Source organism: Tursiops truncatus, chromosome 12 (genome assembly GCF_011762595.2).
Source record: "Tursiops truncatus isolate mTurTru1 chromosome 12, mTurTru1.mat.Y, whole genome shotgun sequence".
Taxonomy (NCBI): Eukaryota; Metazoa; Chordata; class Mammalia; order Artiodactyla; family Delphinidae; genus Tursiops; species Tursiops truncatus.
In genome coordinates this window covers 56,253,830-56,266,531 of record NC_047045.1, presented here as the reverse complement: position 1 = coordinate 56,266,531, position 12,702 = coordinate 56,253,830, and the positions used below count along the sequence as shown (strand labels likewise).

At 38.4% G+C, this 12,702-nt stretch overlaps 1 long non-coding RNA gene across 1 annotated transcript in view; it reads right to left on the bottom strand.

Moving 5' to 3' along the window:
* Nucleotides 1–5,509: 5,509 nt before the first annotated feature.
* Nucleotides 5,510–12,702, bottom strand: part of LOC141275966 (uncharacterized) — a 50,044-nt gene continuing 42,851 nt past the window's right edge. Inside the window, exons 2-3 of the long non-coding RNA XR_012324655.1 lie at nucleotides 7,192–7,274; nucleotides 5,510–5,547 (exon numbers count right to left, since the gene is read on the bottom strand). This is a non-coding gene — a long non-coding RNA (uncharacterized lncRNA). The remainder of the gene's footprint in view (nucleotides 5,548–7,191; nucleotides 7,275–12,702) is intronic.

Below are 12,702 nucleotides of genomic sequence, written 5' to 3'. Positions count from 1 at the left end.
AGGTTGGAGCAACTGGCTGTCTGGCAGTGTTAATACTGAGATAGGAAATACAGGAAGACTGCCAGGTGTGAGTTAGAAATGTTGAGGTAACTACCATTGGAGATATCCAGTTGGTTATTTTTAGTTCTTCTATCACATTTCACAGTCATCCCATGAACAGACCACACATTCAAGGGAATATATTTCTCTATGAAGTTGAGGAGTGGGTGTGAAGGGAATAATTAGAAGACATAGCTTAGTCTAGAAACAAATGTAAGGGTACAAAATAATTTAGAATAAACATTTGCACTAAATGTTCTACTAGAAAACAAACTCTGAAGGAAACATATTTCTGCTAATGTTTTATTGGGAAGTACAATCCCAGGGAAGCATGAACACTGGGAAAATGGAGTAGAGCAGGGGATGAGATAGAACAAAATAAGGCAGAGTGTTATGGACCAGGACACAGCTTTATACAAACTGATGGCTGGGTCATGCGAGACATTGTCAGGGAGATCACACAAAGCCACTCTGCCTTTAAAAAGAGGAAGAAGAAAGAATTTATCCACTCACTCCCATCCCCCTTCAGTCAAAGTTCATCTTTCAGGAATTAGCCCCTCAGACTTCCAAGCAGCACATGTGTGGTACTTAGTGAAATGGAGAGCTGCTGCCCATGTCTTGAAAACCAGTGGCAACATGGAACATAGAAACAGGAAGCAAGACGGGTTATACCCAGACTTTAAAGGGGGAACAGGAGAGGCAGGCACAGTGGCAGCGCTAGTCTAAAGCAAAAGCAGCTGCCATAGCAGCAATCTGGCTCCAGGCCTGTGGGACACAGCAAGCCGCTACTCTAAGTAGAAAGCAAGGCAAAGTGCCCAAGTCAGGGGTTGAGTATAGACTGAAGCCAATGCACAGTGGAAGACGGTGAGGGACAGAGGAAGGGGTAGACAAAGTGGTAAGTGACAGGTAGGTGGTGATGGGGCCAGATCATTTTAGCCTTTTTAAGGACATTGGTTTCACTCTGAGTGAAAAGGGCAGCTGTTGCTATATTGCTTTTTAAAAAGATGTCTCTGGTTGTTTTGTTGAAAGTAGCCTGTCATGAGCAAGTGTATGCATAAGACGATGACTTAGCTGGCTACTGCAGAAATCCAGAACTTGTGAAGGTGGCTTGAACCAGAGGAGTAGCTGGGGTGGAGAGAAGTGACAGATTTGGGACATATTTTAAAGGTACAGCCCACAGGATTTCTTTGCTTCACACTTTTCACAACATCAAATTTCCAGTGGATTAAGAAGCTAGCTTTTAAAACTGTTAAAAATAAAATCATAAAAGCATTAGAAGGAAATACAGTCAAAGGGAAGACAACATTCTAAAATTCACAATTTATAAATAGTATCAACATTAAAATAAATAAAATGAACAGATAAACAACAGACAAGTAGAAAATATGTGTAATGTATAAGAGATTAGAGTTTAGTACCTAGAATATATAAAATACCTTTATAAGTTCAACAAGAAAAAGGCAAATTGAAAAGTGGGCAAAGAATATACGGAGGATTTTCACAGAAAGTAAAACGTGAATAGCAATACACAAACAAAAAAGCACTCATCCTTGTTAGTAGGAAAACACAGCTTAAAACAGTTGTCAACCATTAGGTTGGCAAAAATAAGTCAAAACTTTCAAAGGTCGGACAAAACATGATAATGGGGTGCTCATATACTGTCCAGGGAAGTGAAATAAATTGATCACAAAATTTAAAGGTCAATTTTACCCAGTGCTGGTGAAAATAATAGGAAAGTAGACTTCCTCATACTCTGTGGTCAGAAATTCTTATTATGCTTTTGAGGAACAATTTGACAGAATCCACACATTTGAAACATACATTGCCTTTGACCCAATTATTCCTCTTGCAGAAACATATATTTCATAAACACAGTCTGTTTTTACCTCAGCCCATGTTTCTCTAATTTGAATTACTCATATTTGATTCATAAGTAAGGGAGTAGATGCAAAAAACACAGATGCTATGTAGATTTATACATTATTTTTTCCAGGCAAAGGAATCAGAGAAAGCAAAAGTAAAAATACAACCTTAAGCAGAAAAGGAAAAAGCCCAGAGCTGGGCTGATGATACAGTAGAATCAGGACTCCATTTGGCTTTTTTTTTTTTTTTGCGGTACGCGGGCCTCTCACTGTTGTGGCTCCTCCCGTTGTGGAGCACAGGCTTCCGGACGCGCAGGTTCAGCGGCCATGGCTCACGGGCCCAGCCGCTCCGCGGCATGTGGGATCCTCCCGGACCGGGGCACGAACCCATGTCCCCTGCATCGGCAGGCGGACTCCCAACCACTGCGCCACCAGGGAAGCCCCATTTGGCTTTATTTTTAAAAATTAAAAATCAGTGCCTGAGCCCAGGCCTCTCTCATGATTGCTCACCCTCAGCCTTATGCCGCTTTCATCTTCAAGGGCAATTTGTATTGCCACCTTCATGGCATCCACCCAGTTTATGGCTACACTTAATCTGTACACCTTCAGCACCACCAGCCCTACTCTTATCAGCATTTTAAGTTAGTAATTTTGTACATTTTTAGTATCCACTGTGACAGCCCCCCCGGCACACAAAGCTCTCTTGCCCTGACTGTCCACATGATCTTCCTAAGTATCAATTTGGTTTTGTGGTGCTCTAGTTTCAAATGTGCATAGGTATTGAGTAGTCTGCCACAACTCTATTTCATGTTCTGGTATTTTAATTGCACTATTTTGAAGAACATGAGGTTTTTAGGAGCTCATACATAGCTGTAGGAAGAAAGCCTATACTTGCACAAGTGAGCAACTAAATATGGGTACACGGATGATCACTGCAGGAGTGACTGCAATGGTACATAATTGGAAACCTAACGTCTATTCATTGAGCACTGGTTAGATAAATTACGATGTCTTTTCTATAGAATTCCATGCATTTATCAAAACAAGGCATGGAAATTTTACCAAGATATATTGTTTAAAAAGTCTCTAAGCAATATGTATTTTTACATTAAAATCAGGAATAGAAAAGTATCTACTTGTACCAAATTGTTCTCAGGGTTACATATAAGGATGCAAGTGTTATTAATGGAGAATTTTCAAGTTTTAGTAAATATGTTTCTGTATGATTTAAAGCTTTTTAAAACAATATGCATATATTCACAGATCATCTTTGTAGTGATCGTAAATAACCTACTTTAAATTCAAACACTAAAAATCTACAAGAAAATGTTCAGCTCTTAGGAGAGACGAGGATAGAAATGAAAACAGATTAAAAAAGACAAATAACCTTTATTAGTAAATTTCATATGTTTATTTTCTCAAAAATTATAAAAAAAATGAAAATATAAACACAAACATGAAAAATACACACAAAAGATATAACTGATATAAGTCAATATCTTCATTAACTTAGGAGCACATCAAAAAATATGTGTTTTTCTGAAAATATAGATGCCCTTCTCCACCCCCAGAAATTCCAATTCAATCTGGCAAAGAGGAAGGAAAGCTGGATAAAATAACATGGTATTGTAAAGTTGTTAATCCGTAGATGTAAGTAAAGTGTAGGAGTGGTTAAAAGAGGGATAGATGGTCAGGGTTTGAAGAACAGCAATTTTTTTCCTTGCCTGAATTCAGAATCAATTAAAAGTTAAACGAAGAAGTCAGGCAGAGGAGTAATGGAAAATCAGTATAACATGATAGTACTGTTGGAGAATGTAGCTTAAATGTGTGGCCACAGGTCCTTAAGCCCCAACCCCAAAGTTAGTCAGATACTTATCCACCTACTGACAGTCAACTTTGGGGACCTACAAACACTCCCATGGAGCCCACCCAGATAAAACTGTGTTATGGGGCTGAGAACCTGAGCAGGCAGGTAAACACCAAAAGCAGAAAGCCTAGGCTTCACATACCCAATTCCCACTCTGTAGTTATCAACCAGATAGTTCTGTCCTCCTCCCATGGAGAAGATAGAGTGAGGAGACTGAGAGGCAGGAATGTCAATCCTCACGGAGAACAAGAAGGCAAGTAAAAGGAAGGCCCATCCCTTCTTACAGAGACTAGAAGAGAAAGTAGAGATTTAAATGTGTAATTAGGGGACATCTACCACAGAAGAGATGAAAAGTTTCAAAGAATAATTCTCATGGCTATTAATGTAAATTATAAAGCATACTATAAAACAGTTTCTACTATTTTAGAGGAAATTTGCTCCTTTCAGGGTTTTTTATGTAACTTATGCTGCAGATAAACTTAAAACCCTTATATGAAACATAAAATGCATCATTAACCTTGACTTAGAATTTTAAAAATATAGAATGATCCCTGAATCAGCATTCTTCTGAGGAGAAAAAATAGTGTTGAAATTTATATTTTAATGTCAAATAATGTTCTTTAGGATTAAATGTCCCACCAGCCTATTTTGCCTCACATTGTATCACAGTTTGAGAGCAAAATATTTCCATGATCTATATGAAGGCAAAAATTATAAAAAAGGAATATATAAAGAATGACAAAGTACTTGTAGGTTTATTATAACTAGTGTAGTATTACAGAAAATTTCCACTGAAAGAACACTTACATCAAAAGAGGTATTCAGAAAGAAAATGATTTGACAGACTCTTAATTTTCAGTTAGTGAGCAAAATGCCCTTACAAAATTCAAACACCCTGTTCTTGTCAGGACACATAGTCTCAGAACACTCTTAACCAGAGTAATTTGGGAATGGCTAGAGGTGATATTCAGGATTATAGGTCAATTTTAACTTTCTTACTTCTTTTTTTTTTAAACGTCTTTATTAGAGTATAATTGCTTTACAATGTTGTGTTAGTTTTAACTTTCTTACTTCTTATTTGATCTTTTCTATTTCTTCCCACACTAGAGAAATAACCAACTTACAAATAAAAGTCTTCTCTCCTTACATATTTTTGATGCAAACCTACAGGGCTTTGTCAAGACCTCTTTCAGTTGTATTTGTGACAAGTGCTGCAAAAGATACTGACCCTACCCATGGGGGGATTACACCTCCCCACTGTGTTGAACTCAGGCTTGCTGTGTAACTTGCTTTAGCCAGTGAAACGGGAAATGTGATATTTGTCATTCTGTGCTTCACTATGCTTCTCCCCCACTCTCTCATGAGGACTAGCAATGCTCCAAATAAGCCAGGACCATCACCTGGGTTTTAAAGTGACATGTAGTGTAAGTGAGATATAAACATTTGCTGTTATAAGACCCTGACAGTTGGGAATTGCTGTTGACTGCATTAGAGCATACCTATCCCTAGGTACTAAGAATCATCCAAGAGAATGGAGGAAAAAAGCCTTCAGTATACTTGCCTCTTCTGGATTAAAAATAAATAAAAATCACTCATTTGTAAATTCATCTTTAAGTCCTTGAACTGACTGATTAAAACAGAAAAATGATCACTTGGTCTAGTAATCTATAGACTTAATCCCTTACCATCTTTATTTCTGTAAAAGCTGGTAACTTCTTATTAAATATAGAAGTTTATTTTAGTCCTGACTTTTACAAAAACTGTCATCTGATAACTGATCTGGAATGAAAATAAAAGAATTAAATTAAATTAAAAGAAAACAAAATAATACCAACTTTTTCCCGTTAGGAGAAAAATGCATTATTCTCTAATTTCTGAATCAAACAAACTTCTATTTATTTTTACTGTGAATAAGCATAGTTTAATTTAATAAGAGAAAAAATAATGATGGTGCTTTTAGAAAATTATGTAATTTTCAAATGAAAAACAGTAATCTTAACACTTTCTTGGACAAAGAAGATTATGCTACTAAAGAGAGCTTGATACTTTCAATAAAAAAAATTATTGAAGAGAGTCTCTACCACCTTTACTTGAATAGTACCTCTGTTGCAAGAGAAAAGAATTGATTCATAAGGAGAATAGTTGCTTCCTACTAATTTTAATCTTTTTACAGCTTTGCCTCTCATGGGATAAACATGAGGACTATGTGGCTTTATAATCAAATCTGAATCTAACCATTCCCTTGCCAGCAGCCGATGAGGTGCAAACACAAATTAAACTAGATTGAGGATTACATTGCTTAGCTGTTTGAAATTTTATATTACTTGCAAAGCACACAAAGAGTAGCAGATGGGCAGTACTGAGCAAAACTTTCTTTCTGGATATTGCCCATCTGTTTTCCTTCTTTGCATTTCTACTTCAAACTATTCTAGATGTCCTAATTTTCCTGTCTTTCTTTCTCTCTTTTTTCATGATTTCATAAATTAGTTACTTGAATTTTCAGTGGTCAAACGAGTAACATAGAGTTGATGATTTCAACATAAGCAATAATAATAATTACTAATTTATATGTGTTCTTACTAGATTCCAGTCAGTCTGCTAAAGCTTTTAAATGTCTTAACATTTTGCCATAACCACTAAGTAGATACACCTATTATCTCCATTTTACAGATGAGGAAATTGAAGAATAAGAAGTTCAAGACAATTTTCCGGTTCACAGTGCTAGGAAATGGTAGAATAGGGACTTAATGCTGTTTTAAAATATCAAGCCTTGCAAGAAATAAAAAAAAATTTTTTGCTCTAAAGTTAAATGTACTATCTATTATTAACATTTAAATTTTTTATTTATAATCAAACTTAAAATACATTTTATTTAATTTCTCTCAAATTCTTCAAAGAATATAAACAAAATATTTCAAACAATTATTTCAGATAATTGGTAGGATGTTATAAGTGGTGAGATTTTAAGTACCAAGCCATTGAATTTCAGATTTGGAATGGACACAAAACATCATCTTATCTAGCGCTTCTCAAAAGTCTTTGTGCAATGGAATCCTTTCTTTAAATAAAATATGAGATGAAAATTGAACATAGAGAACAAGTGAAGTTAATCTAATATATAGAACCAGATCAAAGTACCTGAATACAATTGGGAGTGGGGAAGAAGGAGTTGCCATGGGAAGGAAGAGGGAAGAGACTTGGAGCCCTGCCGCCTCAACAGTTCTCTGTCCTTGTCCCTCTTTTCCCCTTGCACTGGTCCCCAGCACTCCATTTTGGACCTCTAGTGCATCATGTATTCCTGAATAAAACTAACAAAACTCTCTAATGATGATAACTGCCTAATGAGTAGATAATGTTTATTTTACAGGTCTCAGTTTAACTAGAACTCAACTAACAAAAAAATCTCAAAATGTAACCACTTACCTTTATCCACTGCCTCCATCCTCAGAAGCCAATCTGTGACACCAAAGGAATCTCCAGAAAAGCCTTCAAGTTTTTCAAGGGATCTATGTATTTAGAAATGGAAAAAAGAAGGACCTGTAGAAAGCAGAACAGCTTTGGTGAACCAACCTTGGGAGCAAATATATAGGCAGAGCAGCCTACCAACATGGTGTTTCAACCACCCGAATTGAATGCCTTCTCACTTTCTGCATGCAAATACAGTGCTATAAATATTACTGTAAATTAATTTTTTAAAAGTAGATAATTTTGGAACAAGGATCCCTTTAGATCATGTAGTAAGTTTGGGTCAGCGCTACACTTCAATAACTAGGTTAGCAACTCAAGTTTAGTCAAGGAAGTAAAAGTACAAAAGGATCAATAAGCAAGATGGGAAAATCTGTTTTGGTTTGGTTTGGTTTGGTTTTTAAGACCTAAAGACAGGAAAAGGCTTTTCTTTCTTCTACTGCATTTCATGGCTGTTTTTTCACAGGGCCTAAAACCTACATCTTACTATCATAATGTATCTATAGTCTAATGGCTCTAAGTTGGCCTTTGTGGGCTGGCCTAGTAACTAACATGATTAAGAATACAATATGTTTTTGGAGGAGCTTCAAGATGGCGGAAGAGTAAGACTTGGTGACACCCTCCTCCCCACAAATACATCAGAAATACATCTACATGTGGAACAAGCCCTACAGAACACCTACTGAACACTGGCAGAAGACCTCAGACCTCCCAAAAGGCAAGAAATTCCCCACGTACCCGGGGAGGGCAAAAGAAAAAAGAATAAACAGAGACAAAAGAATATGGATGGGACGGACCTGCACCAGTGGGAGGGAGCTGTGAAGGAGGAAAGGTTTCCACACACTAGGAAGCCCCTTCGCGGGCGGAGACTGTGGGTGGCGGAGGGGGAAAGCTTCGGAGCCGCAGAGGACAGCACAGCAACAGGGGTGCGGAGGGCAAAGCGGTGAGATTCCTGCACAGAGGATCGCTGCCGACCGGCACTCACCAGCCCGAGAGGCTTGTCTGCTCACCCGCCTGGGCGGGCGGGGGGCTGGGGAGCTGAGGCTCGGGTTTTGGAGGTCGGATCCCAGGGAGAGGACTGGGGTTGGCGGCGTGAACACAGCCTGAAGGGGGCTAGTGCGCCACAGCTGGCCGGGAGCGAGACCGAGAAAAAGTCTGGACCTGCCGAAGAGGAAAGACTTATTCTTGCCTCTTTGTTTCCTGGTGCACGAGGAGAGGGGATTAAGAGCGCCACTTAAAGGAGCTCCAGAGACGAGCATTAGCCGCAGCTACCAGCGCGAACCCCAGAGACGGGAATGAAATGGAAAGGCTGCTGCTGCCGCCACCAAGAAGCCTGTGTGCGAGCACAGGTCACTATCCACACTGCCCCTCCCAGGAGCCTGTGCTGCCTGCCACTGCCAGGGTCCCGTGATCCAGGGACAACTTCCCCGGGAGAACACAGGCACACCTCTGACAGGTGCAACGTCACGCTGGCTTCTGCCGCTGCAGGCTCGCCCCGCATCTGTACCCCTCCCTCCCCCTGGCCTGAGTGAGCTAGAGTCCCCGAATCAGCGGCACCTTTAACCCCATCCTGTCTGAGCGAAGAACAGACGCCCTCAGGCGACCTACATGCAGAGGCGGGTCCAAATCCACAGCTGAACCCCGGGAGCTGTGCGAACAAAGAAGAGAAAGGGAAAACTCTCCCAGCAGCCTCAGGAGCAGTGGATTAAATATCCACAATCAAGTTGATGTACCCTGCATCTGTGGAATACCTGAACAGACAATGAATTATCCCAAATTGAGGAGGTAGACTTTGGGAGCAATGATATATATATATTTTTCCCCTTTTTCTCTTTTTGTGAGTGTGTATGTGTATGCTTCCGTGTGTAATTTAGTCTGTATAGCTTTGCTTTTACCATTTGACCTATGGTGCTATCTCTCCCTTTTTTTTCTGTTTTGTTTTTTAATTTTTTTTCTTAATAATTAATTTTTATTTTAATAACTATATTATTTAATTTTTAACTTCTTCTTTCTTTCTTTCCTTTTTTTCTCCCTTTTATTCTGAGCTGTGTGGAGGAAAGGCTTTTGGTGCTCCAAGTGGGCGTCAGGGCTGTGCCACTGAGGTGGGAGAGCCAAGTTCAGGACGCTGGTCCACAAGAGACCTCCCGGCTTGACATAATATCAAATGGCGAAAATCTCCCAGAGATCTCCATCTCAATGCCAAAACCCAGCTCCACGCAACAACAAGCAAGCTACAGTGCAGGACGCCCCATGCCAAACAACTAGCAAGTCAGGAACACAACCCCATCCACTAGGAGAGAGGCTGCCTAAAATCATAATAAGGCCAAAGACACCCCAAAACACCACCAGACGTGGACCTGCCCACAAGAAAGACAAGATCCAGCGTCATCCACCAAAACACAGGCACCAGACCCCTCCACCAGGAAGCCAACACAACCCACAGAACCAACCTTAGCCACTGGGGACAGACACCAAAAACATTGGGAACTAAGAACCTGCAGCCTGCAAAAAGAAGACCCCAAACACAGTAAGTTAAGCAAAATGAGAAGACAGAGAAACACACCGCAGATGAAGGAGCAAGGCAAACACCCACTAGAACTAACAAATGAAGAGGAAACAGGCAGCTTACCTGAAAAAGAATTCAGAATAATGATAGTAAAGATGATCCAAAATCTTGGAAACATAATGGAGAAAATACAAGAAACGATTAAAAAGGACCTAGAAGAACTAAACAGCAAACAAACAGAGATGAACAACACAATAAATGAAATTAAAAATTCTGTAGAAGGGATGAATAGGAGAATAACTGAGGCAGAAGAACGGATAAGTGACCTGGAAGATAAAATAGTGGAAATAACTACTTCAGAGCAGAATAAAGAAAAAAGAATGAAAAGAATTGAGGACAGTCTCAGGGACCTCTGGGACAACATTAAACACATCAACATTCAAATTATAGGGGTCCCAGAAGAAGAAGAGAAAAAAGAAAGGGACTGAGAAAATATTTGAAGATATTATAGCTGAAAACTTCCCTAATATGGGAAAGGAAATAATTAATCAAGTCCAGGAAGCACAGAGAGTCCCATACAGGATAAATCCAAAGAGAAATATGCCAAGACACATATTAATCAAACTATCAAAAATTAAATACAAAGAACAAATATTAAAAGCTGCAAGGGAAAAACAATAATTAACATATAAGGGAATCCCCATAAGGTTAACAGCTGATCTTTCAGCAGAAACTCTGCAAGCCAGAAGGGACTGGCAGGACATATTTAAAGTGATGAAGGAGAAAAACCTACAACCAAGATTACTCTAACCAGAAAGGATCTCATCAGATTTAACGGAGAAATTAAAAGCCTTACAGACAAGCAAAAGCTAAGAGAATTCAGCACCATCAAACCAGCTTTACAACAAATGCTAAAGGAACTTTTCTAGGCAGGAAACACAAGAGAAGGAAAGGACCTACAATAATAAACCCAAAACAATTAAGAAAATGGGAATAGGAACATACATATCGATAATTACCTTAAATGTAAATGGATTAAATGCTCCCACCAAAAGACAAAGACTGGCTGAATGCATACAAAAACAAGCCCCGTATATATGCTGTCTACAAGAGACCCACTTCAGACCTAGGGACACATACAGACTGAAAGTGAGGGGATGGAAAAAGATATTCCATGCAAATGGAAATAAAAGAAAGCAGGAGTAGCAATTCTCATATCAGACAAAATAGATTTTAAAACAAAGACTATTATAAGAGACAAAGAAGGATGCTATATAATGATCAACAGATCAATCCAAGAAGAAGATATAGCAATTGTAAATATTTATGCACCCAACATAGGAGCACCTCAATACATAAGGCAAATGCTAACAGCCATAAAAGGGGAAATGACAGTAACACAATCATAGTAGGGGACTTTAACACCCCACTTTCACCAATGGACAGATCATCCAAAATGAAAATAAATAAGGAAATACAGATTTAAATGATACATTAAACAAGATGAACTTAATTGATATTTATTGGACATTCCATCCAAAAACAACAGAATACACTTTCTTCTCAGGTGCTCATGGAACATTCTCCAGGATAGATCATATCTTGGGTCACAAATCAAGGCTTGGTAAATTTAAGAAAATTGAAATCGTATCCAGTATCTTTTCCGACCACAACGCTATGAGAGTAGATATCAATTACAGGAAAAAAATATGTAAGAAATACAAACACATGGAGGCTGAAAAACACACTACTTAATAACCAAGAGATCATTGAAGAAATCAAGGTGGAAATAAAAAAATACCTAGAAACAAGAGACAATGAAAACACAATGACACAAAACCTATGGGATGCAGCAAAAGCAGTACTAAGAGGGAAGTTTATAGCTATACGAGCCTACCTTAAGAAACAAGAAACATCTCAAATAAACAACCTAAACTTATACCTAAAGCAATTAGAGAAAGAAGAACCAAAAAAACCCAAAGTTAGCAGAAGGAAAGAAATCATAGTGATCAGATCAGAAATGAATAAAAAAGAAATGAAGGAAACGATAGCAAAGATCAATAAAACTAAAAGCTGGTAATCTGAGAAGATAAACAAAATTGATAAACCATTAGCTAGACTTGTTAAGAAAAAAAGGGAGAAGACTCAAATCAATAGAATTAGAAATGAAAAAGGAGAAGCAACAACTGACACTGCAAAAATACAAAGGATCATGAGAGATTACTCCAAGCAACTATATGCCAATAAAATGGACAATCTGGAAGAAATGGAAAAATTCTTAGAAATACACAACCTTCCAAAACTGAACCAGGAAGAAATAGAAAATATGAACAGACCAATCACAAGCACTGAAATTGAAACTGTGATTAAAAATCTTCACACAAACAAAAGCCCAGGACCAGATGCCTTCACAGGCAAATTCTATCAAACATTTAGAGAAGAGCTAACACCTTTCCCTCTCAAACTCTTCCAAAATATAGCAGAGGGAGGAACACTCCCAAATTCATTCCACGAGGCCAACATCATTCTGATACGAAAACCAGACAAATATGTCACAAAGAAAGAAAACTACAGACCAATATCACTGATGAACATAGATGCAAAAGTCCTCAACAAAATACTAGCAAGCAGAATCCAATAGCACATTAAAAGGATCATACACCATGACCAAGTGGGGTTTATCCCAGGAATGCAAGGATTCTTCAATATACACAAATCAATCAATGTGATACACCATATTAACAAATTGAAGGAGAAAAACCATATGATCATCTCAATCGATGCAGAGAAAGCTTTCAACAAAATTCAACACCCATTTATGATAAAAACCCTCCAGAAAGTAGGCATAGAGGGAACTTTCCTCAACATAATAAAGGCCATATATGACAAACCCACAGCCAATATCCTCCTCAATGGTGAAAAACTGAAACCATTACCACTAAGATCAGGAACAAGACAAGGTT